General features: G+C 35.2%; 1 long non-coding RNA gene across 1 annotated transcript in view; it reads right to left on the bottom strand.

The window, feature by feature from the left end:
- Positions 1-9,265: 9,265 nt before the first annotated feature.
- Positions 9,266-25,310, bottom strand: part of LOC117980340 (uncharacterized) — a 389,144-nt gene continuing 373,099 nt past the window's right edge. Inside the window, exons 4-5 of the long non-coding RNA XR_010112212.1 lie at positions 22,048-22,231; positions 9,266-9,771 (exon numbers count right to left, since the gene is read on the bottom strand). This is a non-coding gene — a long non-coding RNA (uncharacterized LOC117980340). The remainder of the gene's footprint in view (positions 9,772-22,047; positions 22,232-25,310) is intronic.

Raw genomic sequence — 25,310 nt, 5'->3', positions numbered from 1 at the left:
GCAGTTCCATCTCCCTCCACTTCCTCTGGACATATTCTTGGTCTCTCCCTCCCCTCTCCTTCCCAGAGACTGCTGCTGTCCTAGGTCACCAGCTGGAGCCTGAGCAGAAGCGTCTGGAGGGTGGGTAAGGTGTGCTCACCCTGTGGAGTCCTGGGGAAGGGCACAATGGGACTTTGTGGAGGTCATGCTTTACCCACCACTGATATGTTTAACTAGTGCTCACCTTCCAGAGCAGAAGTTGAATATCCTTTGGAGTTGTTGGTCCACCCGAGTTGTTAGTCCACTAAGGTTGTGGCCCAGCTTGATGTCCCTGCCCTCTATAAAATAGAGTTTGTTGGTCTGGCAGCTTGAGGGAGAGGGGAAACACCAACTGGGAGCCCGTGCAAGCCTGCTTACTTATGGGACAGGGCCCTCAGTTGCCTGTGAGTATCTGCAATGGCCCCACAGGTATCCCCAAGCCTGAGGAAGAATGAGATTAAATAGTAAATTAAACATATATATTTTTTCAGGTTAAGAGAGACTGCAGAAGAAAGAAAAAATCTTTATATTTTAATACATTTACTAGTACTTGTTTTCTACTACTTAAAGTGGAGCCTGGCATTGTCATTATGCACTGAGCCCCACAAAGTATGTAGCCTCTCTTGCACAGAGCTGTCAGCACAGAAGAGTTTAATAGTCAAAGCCATTCACATACATTTAGCAGATTCTGTGGAAGGCTCATAAGAACATTTCTATCATCTTTTATAGGTAAATGCCCTCTCCCTTTACATGGATATAGTTCTGTGTCTATTCCTGTCTATAACATTGTGAGGTCTAGAGACCAGAAATCACATCAGGTGCAACACTTAGAAATTGAATGACGTATGTTAAGTATTGCAACTTTATGGTTTGTTTTAAAATCTGTTAGAACTAGTCCCAGAGAAGCTAATTTGAATGGACACATAAAATCTGCCTTCCCTTAATCTGAGTTTCATTCCACCAGCACAGCCCAACAAGCACCATTTTTGTTCTCTCTTAGCTGGGTCAGGGAGAAAAGGCACAGGACTGGAAACAAGCACCATTGAGCTCTACCTCTTCAAACATCTACTAATGATGGGCTAATGTCATTGAATGTTGCGTCTAGTCCAGATTCTGTGCTTTGATGTGTAATCTCATTTAATCATGGAAACCCATATATGGTAGAAATTATCCTTATTTCCATTTCACATACGAAGAAATACCTCAAATGGTTTATGTAACATCACCAGCAATGAAGTGTAATGAAGTTAAGATTTACATATTGCCCGTATTTGGCAATACAATAATTGGCAGGTTGGTCATGTCCTAATACACAGAAAATCCTAATTTGAAAATAATCCTGGGATTTAAAACTCCCATCTAATTTTTAGTTCGTATATATGATTTCAAAAATTAAAAACCTATCTTTTCAAATAATGTTTTAACTGATTTAAATCGGAAGATCCCACCCCAGTCTTTTTTCCAGCTTTACAATTGACAAATAAAGGTTGTATATATTCAAAGTATAAAATGTGAAGACTTCATATATGTATACATTGTGCAATAACCACAATAAAATTAATTAACACATCTATCATCATCCATAACCACCCATAGTTACCATTTTGCCTGTGGGGGATGGAGGTAAAGAAAATCTGCTCTCATCAAATTTCAAGTAAACAATACAAAATTATTAACTGTAATTATTATTGAGAGATGAGAAGGTGCTAGCAGCCCTCGCTCACTCTCACCGCCTCCTGGGCTTTGGCATCCGCTCTGGCCACGTTTGAAGAGCCCTTCAGCCCACCGCTGCACTGTGGGAGCCCCTCTCTGGGCTGGTGGAGGCCGAAGCCGGCTCCCTCAGTTTGGGGGAGGTGTGGAGAGAGAGGCACAGGCGGAAACCGCGGCTGCGCACGGCACTGGCAGGCCAGCGCAGAGTTCCTGGTGGGTGCGGGCTCGGTGGGACCCACACTCGTAGCGGGCGGGCGCCGCCGGCCTGGGCAGTGAGGCGCTTGCTTAGCACCCAGGCCAGCAGCTGTGGAGGGGGCGCTGGGTACCCCAGCACTGCCAGCCCGTCTGTGCTACGCTTGAATTCTCACTAGGTGTTAGCCGCCTCCCGGCAGGGCAGGGCTCAGGACCTACAGCCCTCCATGCCCGAACCCGCCCACCCCTTACACCCCTCCCCCCCTCGCCCCCTTCCCCCCTTCCCCGTGGGCTCCCGGGCAGCCCTAGCCTCCCCGGCAGGGCTCTGCCCCCTGCTCCATAGCACCCAGTCCCATTGACTGCCCAAGGGCTGAGGAGTGCAGGCGGCACACAGCGCGGGACTGTTGGGCAGCTCCACCGAGGCCCAGGCGCTGCATCCACTAGGTGAAGCCAGCGGGGCTCCTGAGTCCGGTGGGGACTTGGATAACTTTTATGTCTAGCTCAGAGACTGTATATGCGCCAATCAGCACTCTGTGTCTAGCTCAGGGGTTTGTGGATGCACCAATCAGCACTCTGTATCTAGCTAATCTGGAGGGGACTTGGAGAACTTATATGTCTAGCTAGAGGACTGCAAATTCACCTGTCAGCACTCTGTATCTAGCTAATCTGGTGGGGACTTGGAGAATTTTTATGTCTAGCTAAAGGATTGTAAATGCACCAATCAGCACTCTGTGTCTAGCTCAGAACCACTCTTTAAAACGGACCAATCAGCTCTCTGTAAAATGAACCAATCAGCAGGATGCGGGTGGGGTCAGATAAGGGAATAAAAGCAGACTGCCGGAGCCAGCAGCAGCAGCAACCCACTCGGGTCCCCTTCCATGCTGTGGAAGCTTTGTTTTTTCGCTCTTTGCAATAAATCTTGCTGCTGCTCACTCTTTGGGTCCACACTGCCTTTATGAGCTATAACACTCACCGAGAAGGTCTGCAGCTTCACTCCTGAACCCACCAGAAGGAAGGAAGAAACTCCAAACACGTCGGAACAGCAGAAGGAACAAACTCCGGACACACCATCTGTAAGAACTGTAACACTCATGGCGAGGGTCCGCGGCTTCAGTCTTGAAGTCAGTGAGACCAAGAACCCACCAATTCTGGACATACTGTGCTTACATTAGATTGTCTATAACTTACCCATCTTATAATTGAAATTTTTTATTTTCCCCCAGTATTATTCAATATAACTTGTTTTGATATTCTGAATAAAGCTCTTATCACCCCTTTATAACATTTATCAACTAATTTACAAATAATGAGATTTTTATACATGATATTATAAGGTATTAAAACAAATTGTATTTTAAAGGGATTTTTGTTCAGAATGTAGTTGAAAATTTTCACTTTAGATATTCTTTCATATTATTCTGTGTTATAACACATATTCAGCAAATTTACCCAACAAATTATATTTTGCATAGTAAATATCTTTTTTAAAGAATCTATTTGGAATTCATTTATTAAATCTAACTAAAAAAAGGAATCTGTTCATTCAGAACTGAAGTAATATAAATTTTTTCATACATTATCAAAAAATCTTACTAATTTTTTCAATGAACTTTTAAAAAATTGTCATTTTAGTTAGAGGGGATTATGATCGTTTGTCTTCTACCTGTTTTTATTAAGGGATCTAAAGATTTCGTGCAGATTACAGAAATAACCCAAATCAGTTATCAATAAATGTGGTTAAACAGAAAAAAAATAAGCTTCCACAGATAAAGGGAAAAAACGTTCATCTATTTTTGAAAAAGCGCTTTGTTTCTAGAATTTTATTATTGGTTCAGACTAGAATATATGTGCTCCCAACTGAAGAAAGGAGAAAAACTTAAATGGTAATTGCTGAAGCAGAGAGACCATTTAGATCAAAGAGATATTGTTTAAAGGTCTAAAGATAAAATATATTTTTATTGTAGCTTTTAGCTTGCTTCAAGATCTATTGCCTTCAAGGGTGAAAAAACACTCCAAAGAGGGCAATAATGATTCCAAATACAGACATTATACTCTATTGATGATGTCCTTTCCCATTCTCCTGTAAGTGGTTTTCTATTACTGAGGTATACCAGACTACATTGTGTACCTTTCTCTATGAATAATGAAAGCAGGCATAAGCACAAGAACTATAAGGGAACTGCTGTAAACAGATACTTCTGTTTCATTACCACTGTTTTATTAACAAATTACTTCCATTAAACAGATTACCAGGTTGCAAAAAGCAATCCAGAATGAAATAGTCCAGTCCTAAATTTCATTTTGTAATGAATTGAAGTGATTTGCCTGCAGTAGATTCAGTTCCTCACTGTTTTGTGACTGCATGAGTCCATTTTATATCTTGAATTGTGAGTGTGCCCTCTCCAATAGGACTTTATGAATCACCTTTTCTAGGGGGAAAGGATGTTTCCAATTAAGTGAAATATACACATCTCACTTCCTAATGTGAAAAGGGTTGTGCTATATATAATATACCTCACATTAGAACAATGTGCTCCACAGCCCCATGTTTTCTACTGTGGTTATTCTATAATCCAATAGTTTGTGAGAAGACTATTGGCTTTTCAGCAGTCACAACTCCAAAACTTACGATTAGCATCATTTTAATCTTAAACCAGTACTTCACTTTTGAAAACTGAAACTTTAACCCTCTAAATTTATTGGAAGATCTCTAAAGTGTTCTGTTTCAAACAATTTTAAGAGAAGGGAACAAACTATGGAAATCAGCTTTTATGTCTCACAGCCTATAGATATTTAGGGGGGTTGTTTGGTATACAATCTTATTTTTTAGGATCTAATGAGAAGAGGCTACATTTACATTTGTTTTATTGTTGGAACTTTGACAAATGTTGGTAATACTATATCAGTCCTGAAGCTGATTTCAAAGTAGGTTTGGTCTGTGGAAACCAGAAATCTGATCATCACAGTTACTGAAGGCATCACCTGCTGCAGGAAAAGGACTCACACCAATAGCCTCAGGTGTCCAGGTTCAGGAAATAAGGGAGACTTCCTAGAATTGGTTTCCATTGGAATGAGTGCTAGATATAGCGTTGAATACATTTTTATTTTAAAATACTCATTTGAAGTTAAACCTCTGTTTGTTCCTCAAAAGTTCCCGTGTTTGCATACTATTGTGTTTAAACTTCCTTTACATTATATATTTAAAAGACTTCATAAACAAGGTTCTGCCAATTGGACATTTTACATGCTAACTTAAAAAATGTAATTAAATCCTGCAAAATACCAATGTTGTTTTTTAAATTTAGTTCTTTCATGATTGAGAATGTTTTGCATATTTCCAAAATAAGCATTTTTTTTTCTGAGACACTCCAAATATTCATAAGAATTACTTCAAAAAACAGGGGAAATCAAAAAACAATAATTAAACAAAAGAAATTATGCATTCTTTTACATTTCTGTTTTTAAACACTTATTTGTTTTAGAAAATAGGTATTTTATGTTTATATGGTTGTCTCTTTTTTCCCAAAAATGTATAGTTTAAAAGGAGAATTCTCGGTAATAAAGCAGAATTATAAAATCTACTTTCCTCAACATTAGATAAAATGAAAAAAATAGTAACATCCAAGCAAAAATCTCCAACAGCTAGAAGTTGTTAGAAGTAAAATTTCATGTCATAATCTTTAAAAAAGTTTGACCAAGGTAAGAAATAAAACCTACTGCAGCCAGGCGCAGTGGCTCATGCCTGTAATCCCAGCACTTTGGAAGGCCGAGGCGGGCGGATCACGAGGTCAGAAGATCGAGACCATCCTGGCTAACACGGTGAAACCCTGTCTCTAATAAAAATACAAAAATTAGCCAGGCGTGGTGGCGGGCACCTGTAGTCCCAGCTACTCAGGAAGCTGAGGCACAAGAATCGCTTGAACCCGGGAGGTGGAGGTTGCAGTGAGCTGAGATCACACCACTGCACTCCAGCCTGGTGACAGATCGAGACTCTGTCTCAAAAAACAAACAAACAAAAAACAAAAAAACCTACTCCATCAATGTTTATGTCATAACACCTTGATGTCATTTTGGGCAAGAATGTGAATCAAGAAAATCTCCAAACTTCTCAGTAGTATCAAATTTGAAAACAAATGGATAAACATAGTTACTAGGAAGTCTAGGAAAAGCAGAGATTCAAACCTTACAGAATAAAAGCTCCTAGCCATTTTCAAGTGCTGCAAGAGGAACTGTAGGGAATGATTCAAGACCCCGAGTCTTCTGCCTAGGGATCCTGATATACTACTGCCTAAGTAGAGAGAACCCTGGTTCATAACATTAAATAAATGAAAGTTAAGCAGTGCTCAGGATACCCAATACAGGCAATAGTTGCCACAAAACTCTTTGTTCAAAGTGAAACAAAAAATCTGTATCTCAAATCACAAAGGTAGTTGGATGTGGAGGAAAATAGCTTTCAGAGAGAGCACTTAGGGAGTCAAGGAGAATTGATCCACAGGATGCAACAAAAAACAAGGGTTTTGGCACAGCTAACCATATTCACGAACAAGATGAAAAGAAAATGCATGGGAAATTAGCAAGCATACCACAGAAAGAGATAAAGGAAATGCATGCCACTTTTTAAAAAATGTCATAGACCCTAATCTGAAAGAGAACTCAGTGCAAGGGACAAAGGAAAAAAAAAACAAAAGGATATCTCTTTGCCTCACAATCAAGAAAAAACAGTGAGCTTACAGTTAAAAGGACCAATACAAAACTTATAAAAATAAAACTAAATTAGAAACATTGTGTTCAACTAGCCGTGCCTGAAAAAATCATAGTATTTATGTAAAAAAGGCTTCCACTGGGAAAAAGTGGGTAATCCAACAAATGAAACAAACCTTTAAATAAAAGTATGTATCAATATTAAAATGGTACAATACATTTTTAAAATGTGACGTAGAATAAGAGACATCGAAATATATTGCGATTATACTATTGAAGTTGAAAAATGAAAAATTCTTCAGGGTCCATGCAGAAAATATCAAGTCACTCATGGAGATGAGAGGTAGGCTTAGTCATATTGGCCATAGATTTTTTTAGTAACAAATTGCAGACACAAGTGAACGAATTATCTGTAGATCCAAGGAGAATATATTATAACACAAGAATACTATAAACAGCTTTTGTTGGCTTACATATAACAGCAAGACAAAAATATTCTCAAACATAATGAACTCAAAGAATCTGTATAAATCTGTATACTAAGAGACCAATAATGATGTTCTCCAAATGTGCTATTTCCGGACAGAGATATATTTTGGTTATTTTATTTGACTCTTTTCCTAGCTTCTTAAAATAATGTTGACATATTAGTTTGTATAAAATAAACGATTCTTCCGAAAAGTTTAAAATGTCATTTTAATGATTAGTATTCATTTTAGAGCTATAATTCAATTATCATAGTTCACATTTCATTTGTTTCTCAGTTATTTTGCCATCAATCATATTGTGATGAATATATTTATCCTATATACAAAACTGTGTGTCACTGATTATTTCTAGGAACCGATTCTAAGAATTACTATTTCAAAGAATAATATTTTAAGATAATAATGAATTGCTTTACAGAGAGATTGTCTTCATTTACTCTTCTATTAAAAGTGAAATTCCCTGTCTAGCTTATTAAGTATTATTATTTTTATCATTCCTGAATGTTTGTGAATTACTGTTAATAAATCAATTTGATTTTAATAGCATTTATAATTAAAATTAAATATGTTTAATTTTTATTTTCTGGTCATATTCCTTGTGTTGTCTTCTCACATCCACGGTCTGTTACTAGAATGCTTTTAATAGATTAAAGATACCAATTTTTAGTTGCATTGCTTATAGTGTTCCTAGTTCTTCATTTACATTTAATTTTAGTAATGTTCTTCAGTACCATTTATTTTTATTTAGCAATATATTAAATTTGTGTTATATTTTCAATCATTTCATTTCCTATCCACAAATCAGTTCAATATTGACCTGTATTTTGTTCAGTTTTCCATTAGTATTTTCATTTTATAACTTTGATACTTTAATCAACCTGAAATTTATTTTGAGATACAAGATGAGAAGAAAAACTTAATATGACTGTTTATAAGAAATAATCTTTTCCTCAGTACAGTATTTTGGACAATGAACTTTATTTTTTCATAATTATTCCTGGAAATTAATTTTTCCAGATAACTTGGCAAAAATTTTGGTAAGAGACAAAATCAGTACCATGGAGTTTTAATTTATTTTGTATAAACTAATAAAATGTTTAGAGAGAATTGATTTTTTAAAATCTAGGGTCAAACTGTGATTATCCATACATTTAAATTTAATTGATAAATCAAAATTTTTGTAATTTATTATTATTATACAATTAGTTTTTTTCTATAATTATTCCCATGTCGTTTTTGTGACTTTTTGGAGGAGCAATTGTAAATGAAATTATTTTTCATCTTTGGTTGATGACATAATTTATTTTGAGTATTTATAGTCAAAAAAATACTGAACTTATATAAATAACAAGTATTGACTGACTCTTTAAGGCTTATGTAATGTCTGTATATCCATTAGATATAATAGATATCTATATATCATCTATATATATTATATATATTACATAAAGTTTTAGATAGGATATCTTCAACCTCACCTTTTTCCTTGAAATAATTAGAAACAGAACTCTAATTCTGTTTCATCATTCACTGATCAGAATTGCCAGAACAATTATGAATGTTTCTGGTAAAAGAAAGTAAGGTCATTTTATTATTAATTTGAATGAAAATGAACAATGATGTAGGTTACTTACTATTCACTATATTCATGGAATCTCTCTTACCCTAAAATAGCTAAATTTTTAATTACAGAATAATTGAAATCTTCTAAAATGCCATTACAAAAATATAATTATGTTTACAAAATTTTCATTTGGAATGACTTGCTTCATATTACATATTCTCAAATATTAAATCACCTTTGTCATATTAGAACTAATTTTACTTATTATTTCTATAACATATTGCTGAATTATATTGTTAATTTTTAAAAAAAATTTGAATAAATATTAGGAATGATCTGTCATTTTCTTTTTATGTGTTTTGGAAATCATTAAGAGAAGAATTTTGTTAGTTTGAAAACATGAGAATTTATTATTTTCTGTTTTCTGCAGTTGTTTACACAGTATGACGATTTTTCTGATAGTTGAAATGTTTTGAGAATTTATCAGTTAACCCTTTAGTAAAATGTAAATAATTTGTATCTGTTCAGATATAGATTCATTTAAGTGAGATTTTAAAATAATAACCCAGATAGCAGTTAAATTTATATTTAATTTTGGATATATACCTTCTTCTCATACCTAATGTTCTAATATATTTCATGTTCTCTCTCTCTTTGATGTCTGTGTGTGTATCCAATGATACAGGGATTAAATTGAATTAAGTCTACGTTTCTATTTTTTAATTTATCAGTTTCTACTTTTACATTATTTTGCTCAAAATTGTTTTTGTATGCTATTTTAAATAGTGTAATAGAATTTGTAGTTTTCTCTTTTTGGACTTTTTGTTCTAATTAATAATATGAATCATTTGGTATATTTGAACAGTTTCAAAATGCAATGTTCACAGGTAATGTTTATTAAACAGGTTGGATTAATATTTCCTTAAACGTATTCAACCAAATTTCCTCCTTAAACCATACATTACTTTTAAAGGATCCAAGGTGGCCGGGCGTGGTGGCTTATGTCTGTAATCTCAGCACTTTGGGAGGCCGAGGCAGGCGGATCACGAGGTCAGGAGATCGAGACCATCCTGGCTAACCGGTGAAACCCCGTCTAAACTAAAAATAGAAAAAATTAGCTGGGCATAGTGGTGGGCCCCTGTAGTCCCAGCTACTAGGGAGGCTGAGGCAGGAGAATGGCGTGAACGCGGGAGGCGGAGCTTGCAGCGAGCCGAGATTGGGCCACTGCATTCCAGCCTGGCGACAGAGTGAGAATCCGTCTCAAATAAATAAAAGGATCCAAGGCATATATGATTGAATTAATCAAATCCGTAAGTCACAATACATTAGTGTCATCAGTCCATGAATGCCCTTCTTTTCTTTTACTTACTTTTAAATAATATAATGAACATATGACAACTCAGCATGTGACACAAGAATTAAATGATCACCTTTAACTTATGTGAGATTTTCTTCTATGTGCTCCTTTACTATTCAACTCCCCTTCCTCCCAATATGTGTGTGTGCACTTGTGTATTTATTTACATACAACTGAACAACATATTTTACATTTTATTTTCAAATTTTATATAAAGGTGATCATACTGCATGTGACCTTCCATCCAATACTATCATAATAAGATTGCCTATGATATTACACATAACTATAATTCATTTATTATGTTTCTTGATGCATATTCTATTGTATAATTGTAATGCAATGTATTTATGTATTTATCATATTCTTGGGATTCATGATGTTTTAAGTTTTCTCTCTTCAAAAAAATACTTTTCTGAACTTTAATTGTACATGCTCCTTGTAGACTTCTGAAAGAGTTACTCTTGGATACTTAGGAAACTATTAGGGTTATAGGGGAAGCAAAAGCTCATTTTTACAAGACAATGCGAAATTGTTTTCCATACTGATTGTTCCAATTTATGCTCCTGCCAGAATAATTGACCTCTGTGATCTACATCATCTGTAAAATTCAGTATAGTCAGATTTAATTTCTGCCTTTTAAATGGGACTGAAATAGTATCTCATAGTTATCTTGAATTATACTTTAATTCTTACTAATGAGTTCAGCACATCTTCATCTCTTTATTGGCCATTTGTATTACTTTTCTTACAAAATACCTGATTATGTCCGAATATTATTTCTATTCTTTTTACTTGTTTTCTGATGGTTCCGTAAGAGTCCTCATATATTTTGAAATGAATGCTTTGTTGTCTACGTATGTTGCAACTATTTTATGTCAGTTTGTGTTTTGTCTTTTCATTTTCTCTGAAATGCATTTTCATGACCTAAAGTTCTTAATTTTTATACAGTCAAATTTGTCAATCTTTTATGTATGGTTGCTGCCTTGTTTCTAGTTAATGAAATCCACATTTTCCAACTCTTCTTATGGATAGTCACTTCTTTGCCCCAAAACCTGCCATGCCATATCTGTCATAAAGCAAAGTTCCTCATAAGTATGGGGTCTTTTTTGTGATTATCTATTCTCTTCTATTGGTAATTGCCTATCTCTGAATGACCCCAACACAGTCTTAATATTTTGGTTTTATAAAAGGCTTCTTATGTACTTTTCTTCCCTCTTTTCTTTTTCTGGAGAGGTTTCATGTTTTTGATCCTTTGCACTTCCATGTACATTTTAGGAACAGTTTATTGTTTCAAGAAGCTTGTTTGAGGTAGTTTGAATCTAGATTTAGGAAGTTTGACACATTTAAAATATTAAGTATGTCTATGCATGAACATTAAATATCTCTCAAGTTATATAAATCTTCATGTAAGGGTTATTCTGCATGGTAATTTTTGTGAATACTAACGGTTAGCATTATTTAAAGCTTTTATTAATTTACAGTTATTTTTTAATATTATTGAAACAAAGATCTACATTTTGGGATTTATTGATTATTTTCTCTACCATTTTTTGGTGATAGATTTTTTCTATAAATATAATATAGATATATTTGATGGCTTTGTATAGACACATATAAACATACTTATATTAAAATTATATGACAAAAATAATCAATATACCTCTTTTTAAACTTTGATTTTTAAAATATCGATGATGCTTTAAAGAATCCCACCAAACTCTTTATCTGTGTTTCATTGTTTGCAACATTTTTATTTGTCATGAAGCTATCTTGTTTCAAGAAAAAATAGTAATAATTTTTCAGCTTCATTGAAGATTGTATTCACTTCTATGATATAAGATAAACATTTCTTTTTTGGTTTAATATTATATGCTTTGAATTATTCTTTAAGAAGAATTCACTCTGTTTTCTTATTTTTCTGGCGATAACCTCATATCCTTGACCAGCCTTGTATTTTAACTCTTTCTGATATATTACTGCAAACAGATGTAGTCAGATTGTTATTGAAGATGTATTTTTAGGTTTATATCTAGATTGCTAGCTTTTTGGAAGGAAGAACTGTCCTTTAGATGTTTTTGTATCCCCTGAGCAATCTCTACATTGTTCTGAATATTAGAGAAAGCCGTTAGAACTTTGATCTATTAATTCTGAAATAGCATCTTTTATGAATTGTCAATGTAAAAGGTTATAGTTTAAAAATCTTGGGACCTTTTACCTTAGATATTAGTTTGCTATCACAATGCCATTTAACTTGTCTGTCTTACACTGTCTCTAGGTAAAAAAGAAGGAAAATTGTGCTTCTTCATCAGGAAAACAGTCAGACGTTCCCAGAGTAAAGGCACTTAGTGAAATGCTAGTTAACATTATTATGTCTTCCATAAAACGTAGCACAGGTGCTACCAGTTTTTCACAAAATACATTTCCAGAGCCCAGACAATACTTACTCATCATAGAGGTCACAGTTTACATTTTTGCTGAGATGGTATTAAAGCGTCACCTGATTCAAATCTAGCTAAGAACCAGAGAAATAAACGAATTGGTTAAGTCTGCTCAAGGTGACAAGCTGCCGGCTGGCAGACAAAGCGTTGAAACCAGGCTGAAAATGCTACATCTAATTTTACTTAGGACATAAGAAGAGATCCAGAAGACTGGTCTGTTTACTGGCAATGAAACACATATTCCCACGGTTAATTCTTAGATCATCTGGGAGGTGAAGGGCTTGTAGAGGAAGAAGGCAGCTCGTTTCCATGGATGTTTATCAAATTATTATAAAATTGTGTGTGATATAATGTAAAGTTTGACACAGAGAATGTCATATTTTTGTTACAAAAGTAAACGTTGTTATTTAAAATTTCTAACAGGAAAGAAAGCAAATGTTTAGCATTCTAAATTATATGACTGTATGTACATTTTTTTTCTAATGACTTTCTATTAGAATATTGAGAAGGTTCAGAGGTATATTTCTTTCCATTGTTCATGTGCTGTGCACGCAAACACATCTCATATATTCTGGTGGTAGAATAAGAATATGCTGCAAATAGAGAGGGCAGTAAAAAGTCTACAAGTTCTAGTGGCTTCACAAGGGCAATCTAAACTCTTCCAGGGAAAGGCCCGTGATATAAAGTCTTGCTATACAGACAATGGTAAATCCACTTAGCTTTCTATTTTCTTTCAGGCTTTGATTAGCAGGCCATGTAATTATTCATTCATTTTTGGAGTTGTGTGGCCTCTAGTGGTGTGTAGAAATATCATACAATTAATATTACAAACCTGAACATGTCTGTCTCCCAAGATTGAGAATTCTAAAAGATGCTAAGTATTATTTTAACTTAAAACAATTAGATATACATTACTTTGACTTCGTAGGATGTTCTTATTTGATAGTTTTAGATTTTGGCATCCTGTTTGGTCTAAAGTTGCTGTTATCCCTCTCTGTATATTTGTTAGAAAATTATGTGAAAATGATTATTCTGGTTTTCTTCAAATTGTTTCTTACATTTTTCCCAGATATCAGTGCCAAAATTTAGAATTTATAAGAAGATATTTTCCTTGAATAATAAAAATTATTTTCAAGAGCATAATCAATTTTTTAAATTTTGCTTAAGAGTTTTCTAGGCATTTTGCCTTTAACCCAAAATTTAGATGTAATTTATAGTGTGTTTTTTAGATTACCTATTTTTTACCGAAAATTCTGAGGCTTCTATTTACAAGCCTTAATACCAGATCTGACAGAATTAATGCGCTGATGGAGAGAGAGCAAAATTAATGTCACTATATTGTGTTTGCTATGAAAAATGGCCACTCGCTTCTTGGTCCAGAATCACTATATGTTGAAAGATCTTAAACGGCAGGGTAATTAGGCTTGTGAATCAATTTACTAATGTGTTCATCAAGAAAGACTGAACTAGCTAGTTCATATCTTCAAAACATATTACTGTTTCAACTTCATTCTATATTTTAGTAAATTGGATCTGTTCCCTATTCTGATAAAGAAAAAATAGTATTGATTCTAAGGGGGACTCCAACAAATAGGAAAAATGTACATCTTGCCACAATAGGCAGTTTGGCATTAGTGTCTTTCGACATGTGGCACTAAACGTAGTACAGGGATTACCACTGGGACTGCCAAAATTTTTTTTCTGTGACATTCTTCTTTTCTATTTTAAAACCTTATAGATTCCAAACCTTAAAAAAACACTGAAAGCAGATGGTAATATGTTCCACAGTTAAAGTATTTTCAAATTTATTACAAAGTATTCGCCTGCTGCTGGAGTTATTCACTAGACTACAGCTTTCAAAGACACTTCTCAATTCATCATGTTTACTAGTACAATTCCCCTCAGGTTTTAATGAAGGAGTTTACGACTAGAGATTAGAAGATAAAGACAATGCTGTATTTAGTGAGAAACATGAGGTGATAAGAAAATACAAACTAGGTGTCTCCTGATGCCCTTTGCAAGAGATTATTCTGCAGCTTTATCACACTTAAACTTTATAGGTAAACTGAAGAAAATGAAGCATAGAAATATGTGAGCTATTTATTAGCAGTTATTGAAAATGGGTTTTTGATTTAGTTGCCAACTGAAAATTCAGAATCAAAATAAAACCCTTTCATGGCCATCAGCAAATACGACTTTCTAAATAAGAATAATGAATATTGCCTACATAAATGATCCCCATGTTAATTCATCCAAGATCTTTTAGAGCCAGAATAGAACTATTTTAATAGAATTCTGATACTCTAACATTAAAAAGTCACTTGTATACACACATAAAACCATATTATATAAAAGCCTGAGAAAAACAGCATTCCCATGCTGAAATCGACAAGGCGAGAGTGAATACTCTTTGAAAGAGCAAAATTCTTGACAGTTGCCAAAATCCCTCAATTCTAATATTACCAAAGTATTTAGTGGTGGGAAAAATTGAACTCTATTTGTTTGGAAAAAGTTTCTGGGTTGAAAGGGAATGATAAGAAGGATATACTCTGAGGAAAGGGTTTATATATTGGGGTATATTTTTATGTCAATAGAGTGAGATGTCATGTTTGAGTTTCAGTTTCATCTTATTCTTTTATCCATCAATATTTCTTGGCCATGTTGCTTCTTTTAATATTGCATTATTGATGTTTTCAAATGTGGATACAAATATAGAAATTAGTATTATGAATTCTCACATATACAACATCCATCTTGAACCATATTAATACCTTGTATTCTTTATTTGTTAAGGTCAAGACACAAAAAGTTTGGTTAAATAGACACAATATGAGACTAGCATCAGAAATTTCTAAGCCTTTTAGGGCAATGCTTAGCAATCACACCCCTCTACCCAAGCGAAATACAACTAGGGCAAACACTCAAATATAGATTTTAGCTTTGTTCACAGCAGGGTGTTAAAGCTGAAAGGCAGGTTAGTTATTAATTTATTAAAACTTAAATACTAAGAATACTAAGAATTTTAGCCTTTATTTGCCTGCTACTATATGCTTTCTCTTATCCTTCTCTTTCCACATTTGAAAAATGTATAAAGACAAGGAAACAAGTAGATAGATACACACACACAAGTGCTATGATAAACCAATATTTATACACATGTAAATACTAACATATAGCAAACTGATACACATCAGTTTATAGTTTTTATATATATAAACTATATAGAGTAAACTATTTTTATCTGTGTAAATAAACATGTTTATGTTCATATATTTATATAACAGCGAAATTGTTATATTTATAAAACAATAGAATTATTTATGTATATTTGTATGTTTATATATGTTTATTTACATGGATACAAATATCAGTTTACTATAGCAGTTGGTAAAAGTTTTAAAAATAAAGTATTCTTAATACCAGAAAATTTGTATTTAGGTTCCAAGCACCAAAGCTTGATTTTCTGCCAACCATTATACTACAGAGAAGTCCTCAAACTCACAGCCTTCACTTACAGACCTTTAGAAAAGAAAAGAGGAGGCTAGGCATGGTGGCTCACGCCTGTAATCCCAGCACTTTGGGAGGTCGAGGCGAGTGGATCACGAGGTCAGGAGTTCAAGACCAGCCTGGCCAAGATGGTGAAACCCCGTCTCTACTGAAAATACAAAAAAAATTAGCTGGGCGTGGCGGCGGGTGCCTGTAATCCCAGCTACTCGGCAGGCTGAGGCAGAGAATTGCTTGAACCCGGGAGGTGGAGGTTGCAGTGAGCCAAGATCATGCCACTGCACTCCAGCCTGGGTGACAGAGCCAGACTACGTCTAGTTTTGGTCAGTATCTCCTTAGAGTTATTTCTAGATTTAGTAATTCAGTGAAATTCAATTAAAATTTAAAGTTACTTGAAATGCTTACGAAGTTGGAGATAATATCTCTAAATCATCTCTAAATATTTAGAGATTTTTATTTATAAATATTACCTTCAACTTACTGTTTTATATAATTAAAAAAATCATTTCCACACAGGGTAGCATGAGTAGATCTCCCAGTTTTCCTGTGAAAAGCTCACCTATCACATGTTTATCTCAATGTGGAATAATATCAGAAAGAACAAAAGACAAGGTCTTTGTTATGAATGGCCATATCTGCTGCCTCAGTGGGAGAAATTCTAAGATGAACCTCTGTGTTTTGATACTTCTGTATAGGCTTAAGGTAAACTTTTTTTTCCTAAACCTTTCTTGTTTGACAAAGTTCAGCTTGACTTTCTAAATAAGATTAATGCTTATGGTCGACACAGATTATTCTGATGTCAGTCAATGCTCTGTTCTTTCCTCGGTTACTAAAACAATATTGGTACCGGCAGGTATAAAACACACTTTCCAACATAGGCAGACAGTGAGTTCTGTTTGGAATCCGAATTCAAATTAGGCCCCATATTAATTGCAAATGGTAAAAAACATTTGCTTTAGTTTTCTAATTAAGATTAATGATGGTGGTTTGAAGAGCTGATACTAAGACCCTGGCATTAACAGCAATCATTTTTCAACTGTGGCAAACATGCTTTTCTTTTGAAGTCCTTTTTAGTCCATAATAAGAGCTGGCAAGAAGGTGGTGTTGAGAAGTGCAGAAGATGCTGTAGCAGCATTTCTGAAGACTGAACCACAAATATATGGAACACACAAATTCTCAGAAAACAACATTGATTCAAGCAGCACATATCCATCCAAAACCTGCTCTCCAGAAAAAGAGCTCAGTATTATGAAAAGCAAGGGACTCCATGTTCTTAAATGAGATTGTATTAAAAGTTACAAATAACTGGTAAAATTAAGTGTTTCCAATTAAAGTGCTTCTGGATATCTGTTGATTATGAGTGAGATGATTTACGTAGAGTGTACAGCCAGAGCACAGACACACCATCTGGAATTACTAACAGAGAAACCCATAAAATCATCGATGTATTACATGACTTACTGTCAGGCCTCCATGGAGTAGGTATCATCAGATTCTAAAGCTTCACATTTGGATCACTTTAGAACTTGCTTAAGACAGAACATGTTTCATTCAAAAAAGCCCCTCTTTTTGGATTGTGTTGTGTATACTCTGAAAAAGAATTCCTCAGAGCTAGATGAAAGAAAATCTGGGGAAACTGCAACCAGTACGTTTTTCCTCCCAGCTGCTTTGTCAGTTTTAGACAACCGCAGAAATTATACAGTGGATTTTGTTCCACAATCAGTAACACACGTCATGTCTGAAAATATAGACCTCTTTGGAAAGATGATTGCTTGGTGCCCTTAGGATTTTGAGGTGGTGGCTAACTTTTTTTTTTTTTCTTTACAATTATAGGAACACAAGAGAGCTTTTGTGTGCCAAGACATACACGTTCTTTAGGCAAACAAAAGTGGAAAATTTTAGCACGTTTCACATTAATAGAAACAGAATTGAATTTGCTTGAGTTCTATTTATGAATGGCATTATTTATACAGCTGTGAATTGTACTGAAACACGACAATGTGAGAAAAATCTACATTCATTGAATTAACCAGCTGACTTCTGGTTTTTTTAAATGGATACTCATAAAATCTAAAACATCAATTTTTTTAAATATTGAAGGCTTTTAGAAAATGTTTCAAACTTGTTTATTATGGTATAACTGCTTTTGAAATGAATTGTATACCTTGACTAATTGTGTACCTTGACTTTCACACTTCAAAGGAAAGATACAATTCATTGTATATCTTAACATATCTTTCCTTTCAAATGTGAAGAGCTTTTTCTTCTCTAGCCCTAAATAAGGGAAGAATCATACTCTCCAACTCTAAAGTATCTCCTTAAATGTATTGGCTAGAGAGGACTTATGGGTCATTATCTGAAAATCATTCCCACAGCATGTACAGATTTATCATTCCCATAGCATATCCAGTTTTATTTATCCTTTTGAAATGGAAAACAACATCTTTTCAGAACATTTAAATTATTTTAATTTTGGGGATGCCATTATTGAAATGTTGTGATCAAAATCCAGTATTCCTATAATCATTACATACTGGTATGTATACTGAATGGGCTTCTTCCGTTTCTGCCCATGGCAAAAATATGTAAACAAGTGTACTATGCAACAGTTAAGAGCACGCAGATGTGAGCTATCTCCATCACTGTCATCTCTCACCTGTCAAAAAAAAAAAGTGGATAGGCCAGGCAGAGTGGCTTACCCCAGTAATCCCAGCACTTTGGGAGGCCAAGGCAGGAGGATCACGAGGTCCAGAGATCGAGACCATCTGGCCAACATGGTGAAACCCCGTCTCCACTAAAAGTACAAAAATTAGCTGGGTGTGGTGGCGTGCACCTGCAGTCCCAGCTACTTAGGAAGCTGAGACAGGAGAATCACTTGAACCCAGGAGGCAGAGATTACAGTGAGCCGAGATCACACCACTGCACTCCAGCCTGGCAACAAAGCGAGACTCCATCTCAAAAAAAAAAAAAAAGTGGACAGTCTTGAGTTTCTAAATAATACCAACTTTTCTACTCATAAATTATTGACTTTTTACATAGTTCACTGGCCAAACTCAGTTGACCTACGGACTTGGTTTTCCTTATTGTTTTTTTTCACCCTTATAGGATCCTTCCTGATAGGCATTTGACCTTATCAAGTCTTTTCCAAGACAGGTGGAATTTTCTGTTATATTTTATTTCCTTATCCAAAGTATCCCAAGTTCTGTATTCTATAAACTGATTTTGGTACTAGTTTTCTATTAATGCTGTAACAAATTTCTATAAATTTATTAGCTGAAAGCAACACAAATTTATTATTTTATGTTTACATAAATCACAAGTCCAGCATGGGGTCTTACCATGCTAAAATGAAGGTTTTGGCAGGATTGCAAATTCTTTTGTTCTTGGCTCTAGGGAAAATTTTGTTTTCTAGCCTTTTCCAGCATTTAGATGCCACCCACATTCCTCCATTGTCAAAGCCAAGAATGTCATATCTCTCTGACCCTTTCTTTCATCCTTTATCATATCTCTTTCTCTGACCATAGCCGGAAAAGGTTGTCTGCTCTTAAAGACTCATGTGAATAGATGGGCCCAACGAATAATATAAGATAATCTTCTAGTCTCAAGGTCCTAACTTTAAATTACATCTGCAAAAGTCTTTTGCCAGGTAAGTAACATATTCATAGGCTCTGGACATAAGGGCGTGGACAACTTTTGAATAATTCTAAATCTAATTCCCTATAACTTGGTTGTCTAATCCTCAGATCACTGCAAAATAGTGGGGGTTCAGTCTTGGTAAAAGAACTGGAAGATTTTTGAGGAGGATCAGTATATACATATATGGCCCTAAAATGCATACTTTTCAAAGGATGAATAAATTAATTGCTCTAATATGTTAATAAAAGAAAATCATTGCTGTACCCCATTATTTTAATTATGTGCTTCCAACCAGCAGCTCAACCAGTTACAGATACACGTCTTGTCCCTATCTCTGCAGTTCCTAGTATAAATGGAAGAGAATGTCATCACCTTTAATGACAAGACCCTACTTCTCACTCAAGTCTCATGTCTGTTTTGCTGCATGCTTTGACATAATCTTTTCATTCTTATATTCTGGTGCTTTCATAGAACTTTAGACCCGCTATTTTTTCTAATCTTTAATGTCTGTTCTCCACAGGTTTGTTCCTCAGTCTGGCTGAGTGATCTTAAACTTAATGTCTGAATAACTGCCCTCTAGGCAGTGTCCGTATGTCATTTCCACTTAAGACTGCACATATAGTTACAACCTTCAATTCTATTTTTGTCTTTTTAATCATGCAGTATCCCCTCCAGAAAATAAATGTCATTCTTACATTACCATAATTTGAAGAGGGTTTAAAAAAGAGATTATTTATAAAAGTTGCATCACACTACAAAGAGACTGAGATAACCCAGGCCTAGTAAAAGCAGAATTGTAATCACCCTTGGTAGGCCCAAAGGAACAAAAAAGAAGAAATGATGACCAGAATACAGTCAGCTCTCTGTATCTGCATGTTCCTCATCTGCAGTTTCACCCAACTCTGGATAGAATACATATATATATATATGCATTTTTTTTCTTTGAGATGGAGTCTCGCTTTTGTTGTCCAGGCTGGAGTGCAGTGGTGCAATCTCAGCTCACTGCAACCACTGCCTCCCAGGTTCAAGCGATTCTCCTGCCTCAGCCTCCTGAGTAGGTGGGACTACAGGTGCATGTCACCATGACTGGCTAGTTTTTCGTATTTTTAGTAGAAGCGGGTTTCATCTTGTTAGCCAGGATGGTCTAGCTCTCCTGCCCTCGTGGTCCGCCCACCTCGGCCTCCCACAGTGCTGGGATTACAGGTGTGAGCCACCACACCTGTAAGGTGTGGCCAGAAAATATTTTTAATAACCCAATAAAAATAACAATGCCACAATAAAAATATGTCTATAAAAAGTAGAGTATAACTACTTACATAGCATTTACTTCATAATGGGTATTTTAAATAATCTAGGGAAGACTTAAAGTATATGGGAAGATGTGTGTAGATTATACGCAAATACCATTTTATACAAGGAACTGAAAGTTTTGGTATCTGCAGTGAGGCAGGAGGGGAGTAGTGGTTGTAGAATCAACTTCTTGCGATCACTAATGGGCAACTACATAGAAGGAGCATTAAAATGAGCTAAAATAATCACCTCCATGCTAAGGTAGATAAAATTAATACTGCACCCAGGGATTTGTCAAGATAAATAGAAAGAAGAAATTGAAGATGTTGACAGCAATATCTATCGAGGTCATGTGTTGATGAGGAATTTAGCAGAATAAGAAAACTATAGTGTATCAAATATAGTCTACATCATTAGGTAAAGAGCTGCCAAAAAGAAGAAAAAGGAAAAGACATATAATTCTGCCATCTTTTCTCCAGCTCTGCAAGCGCCACATGTCTGAAAGATGCCACTAAATGCTGTTTGAGGACTCTAGCAAAAGGATGTAATCCTTAAGTAACTCAAAGTGTAACTGCACGGAAAAGGCGCTCAACTTTGCTGACATATAATACACGGATTGAGTTACAGTCATAATGCGACAGTTAAAGTTACAAGGAAGGTAATGAATAATTCAATTAAGTTTAATTTATATCCTCAAGTTACAGGGCTAGGCACTGTTCTAGATATCAAGATTTTTAAGTCCATGCCATTAAGTTTAATGGCAAAGAAAACATATGTTTGCACAGTACTAGAAAGAGTAGAAAATGCAAATTCTCAAAGGAAAGTACAGACAAAATATTATGTGCATTGGGAAGTGGGGTGGTTAGGGAAAGGAATTATCATATTGAGTTGTGGGGATGAGAAGTAATGTCATGAATAAGAAATCTGCAATTTCTGTGCATCCCCAACTCTGGTCATAATACCTGCTACATAGGTATACATGAAATATAGGCTGAGTGCCTAACTGAATGTGGTAGAGGTTGAGGAAAAATATAAGAAAGCATCCAAATGCATAAATGAGGAGCAGTAACATGCAACAAGGGACCCAAGTAGGGAATTGTGAGTGTGCTTTGGAGAGTAACAAATTGTACTTCAACAGCAACATACCTTGTGTAGGGACAAGGATGCCAGGTGTGTGGTTCTGCACTTTATGATGTTCAGCTGTGCTCTTCTAGACAAACCTTGTGCCCTGGTGTGCAAGGTGTGTCCATTCAGAGGAAGGAGACATTTTCTTCTCACAAGGGAAACCATGTGCTCCAGCCCAGATTTGTGCCTTCAGGTTTATATCCTCCTAGAATTGGCAGAAAAAAAAATGTATATATATATATATATATATATATATATATATATATATATATGTATTCTATCCACAGTTGGTTGAAACTGCAGATGAGGAACATGCAGATACAGACAGCTGACTGTATTCTGGTCATCATCTTTTGGCCTTTTAAAAATTTGTACAGCTGTGCTTGATATGCTAGTGGTGGCTTTGTGTAAGAAGGTAATGAGGAATTAATCTTAAAATAAAGCCACATAGCAGAAGATCTTGAGTATTCCTAGAAGATGTCTTCATAGTTCAGGAAGCAATGAATAGCTAATCAGAGAGCATTTTTAGCAGAGGAGGCCTTTCTTGAAGCTGTAAATAGGAAGAGATGAGAATGGTGAAAATAGGTAGAGGAGCAGGTCATAGAGTCTTGACTTGGTATAAGAAAACAGTATATTTCTTAGATTAGACCCAGAGATTGTGATAACTCTGTGATGAACAAGTTTGGTCAAATGTGGATCCACATCTGCATTTCACACCATCTACATGTGAAATCAATATTTATGACTAATAGAAAAAATCACTTAACTATATATACATTTTATATAAACAAGACAAAAGTTGTACAATAAAACAAACATATTTATAAGACATTTTCTATAAACCTTCTACTGGCCAGCTTGGCTTTCAGGAGTACAAGGATGAATAAAACATAGTTCCTGCTATGGAGAATGAGAATAATTAACACACTAATATGCATCTTCTCTTGATGTTTCTGGAAACTATTTTAAATTAAATGTTTCCATATTGATGGCCAGGTGAGAGTATCTTTTACTACATTCTGTTTTGCCTAGTTCACTACTTTTTCACTTTTACACAAGAAAAAACACAGTTCAAAGTTGTGTAACAATAATTTTTATGAGATTTAAAGTTATATCTTATAAGTAACCAACTTTTAAGTGTATATGCAAACATAAGAAAAACTCATGCATATGTTACTCCTGATTCATAGGCTGGACTACCTTTAGCCTTTAGTTTACCACATTATTAACAGAAAGACCAAATTAAAGGAGACACATATTTAAGATATATGTCAGTCACTAAATTTTTCAGCAGGTATCACAAGTTATTTTTTATTTGAATATTATTTGTAATCAATTTATTTCCATTTCATTTGGATAACTTCTGCTGGCATCTGCAACAAAGTCAGAATTTGATTGAAGACAATTGGAATAAAGAGACCTCAGGTCAGGATGAGAATAGATTGGGGCATAATTCAAATTTGTGGTAGGAAGGAAAAGTTAGATATTTTTTATTTGTCCCTCCCAGTTTGCTGTTCACACTTTTCCTCTGTTTCCAAGCCAGAAGTCTCATCTGTGTGATCACAGCAGTTGACTTTCTGGCTTCCAGTAGGGTTTAGTCATGGAAAGGGTTTTTATTTTCCAAACTTCCTCTTTGCAGGGTCACCTTGAGTTGGCCATATTCCAATAGTGGCCTTCTCCATTGACTTTTACCTTAAGTACAATCACCTCTCACATCCACCAGAGATTGGTTGCAGAACCTTCCACGGATACCAAAACCTGCAGATGTCAGATCTCCCAGTCAACCCTCTGTATTCAAGAATTCTGCATCTATGGATACAGAACCCATGGATATGGACAGCCACCTGTATATAATACATTGTACAATGTGTATAGTACAAAATATATATAGAGAGAGAGACAGAACATATATAATACATGTATATGAAATACATTCTCTCTAAATATATATTGTTTGGTGAATGATGAAGTGACCAGCTATGAGCAGATGTTGATAAAGATTAAGGGAGAGAAAAAAATAAGAAGATAATTCTAGTGCTAAATATATCAAAAAATATGAATTCCCAACCAACTCATTTTTAGTCTATCCTCAAACTCATTACCAGAGAGTATAATCAGTCCAACTAAGCAATAATACCTCATTAGGAATATACACAATTTTATTACTGGAATCTGTTATCATTCTTTTTTCCAGAAGGGATACTGAAGGGGAAAACAGATATACTAAATTCTCCAATTTCAAATCATTTTTGGCAGTTAGTAGGGAAGAAGCTACAAATAAATCACAGTAACTTAATCCCACCACCTTTTTTTCAATCACCTTCTAGCTTAACTACTCCCACAGTAGCTTGTCCATATTCAATGGACTCAAATGTGCCCCGCTCCCCTCCACCCATTTCTACTTCCCTATACATCAGTCTTTATCCTTGATATTATTTAAATGGCTTATGGAAAAGTCCTACATAGTGACTGGAAATTGGAGAAAATTATTGAACATCTGTGCTTCATTTTCTACTTCCCCATCTGTAAAACTCGATGTCATAATATTTATCATCTAATACCGCACAGAAGTGATATAAGAATTTATTGATGTTGGTAAGGAACACTGAGAAGTAGGGCACAGCAGAAGTATAAAATGCTGTCATTATTTCCTGACAGTCAGGTCAAGCTCTATAAATAATATGGTCAGGCTCTGAGAACCATATTATGGTCTATAATGACTTGCAGGTGGGCCTCACTCGAGAAACTTGGAGCTCTCATTCGAAAGTGTCGTGTCACTGAGGCTGGGTAAATGTCATCATGCACATTTTGTGGTGGTAGCCTTTCAACTCCATAACTCTGAAAATTAAGATTTTACTATCCCAACACCAATGAGAATGTACTGTGGTGAGGATACAAACTCCATTTTATTTTATTTTATTTTATTTTATTTTATTTTATTTTATTTTTATTCAACATAGACTTAATGGAGAACAATTATCCTAAAGGTTCATTACTTCATTCAACACATATTTATTGTGCACTTTCTTTGTTCTGTTCCTTTTCTAATGGCAGCATACAAGAAAATCATTTAAACTGAAACCTCTAAAACCACTTAATCAAATCTTACCTATAAAATGGAGTCTGTGGCCGGGCGCGGTGGCTCATGCCTGTAATCCCAGCATTTTGGGAGGCCGAGGCAGGTGGATCACCTGAGGTCAGGAGTTCAAGACCAGCCTGGCCGACATGGTGAAGACCCGTCTCTACTAAAAATACAAAAATTAGCCGGGCATGGTGATGGGCGC

This window comes from Pan paniscus, chromosome 4 (assembly GCF_029289425.2).
Source record: "Pan paniscus chromosome 4, NHGRI_mPanPan1-v2.0_pri, whole genome shotgun sequence".
NCBI lineage: Eukaryota > Metazoa > Chordata > Mammalia > Primates > Hominidae > Pan > Pan paniscus.
Note: the sequence above shows the minus strand (reverse complement) of the source record. Positions and strands in the feature narration are given on the sequence as shown.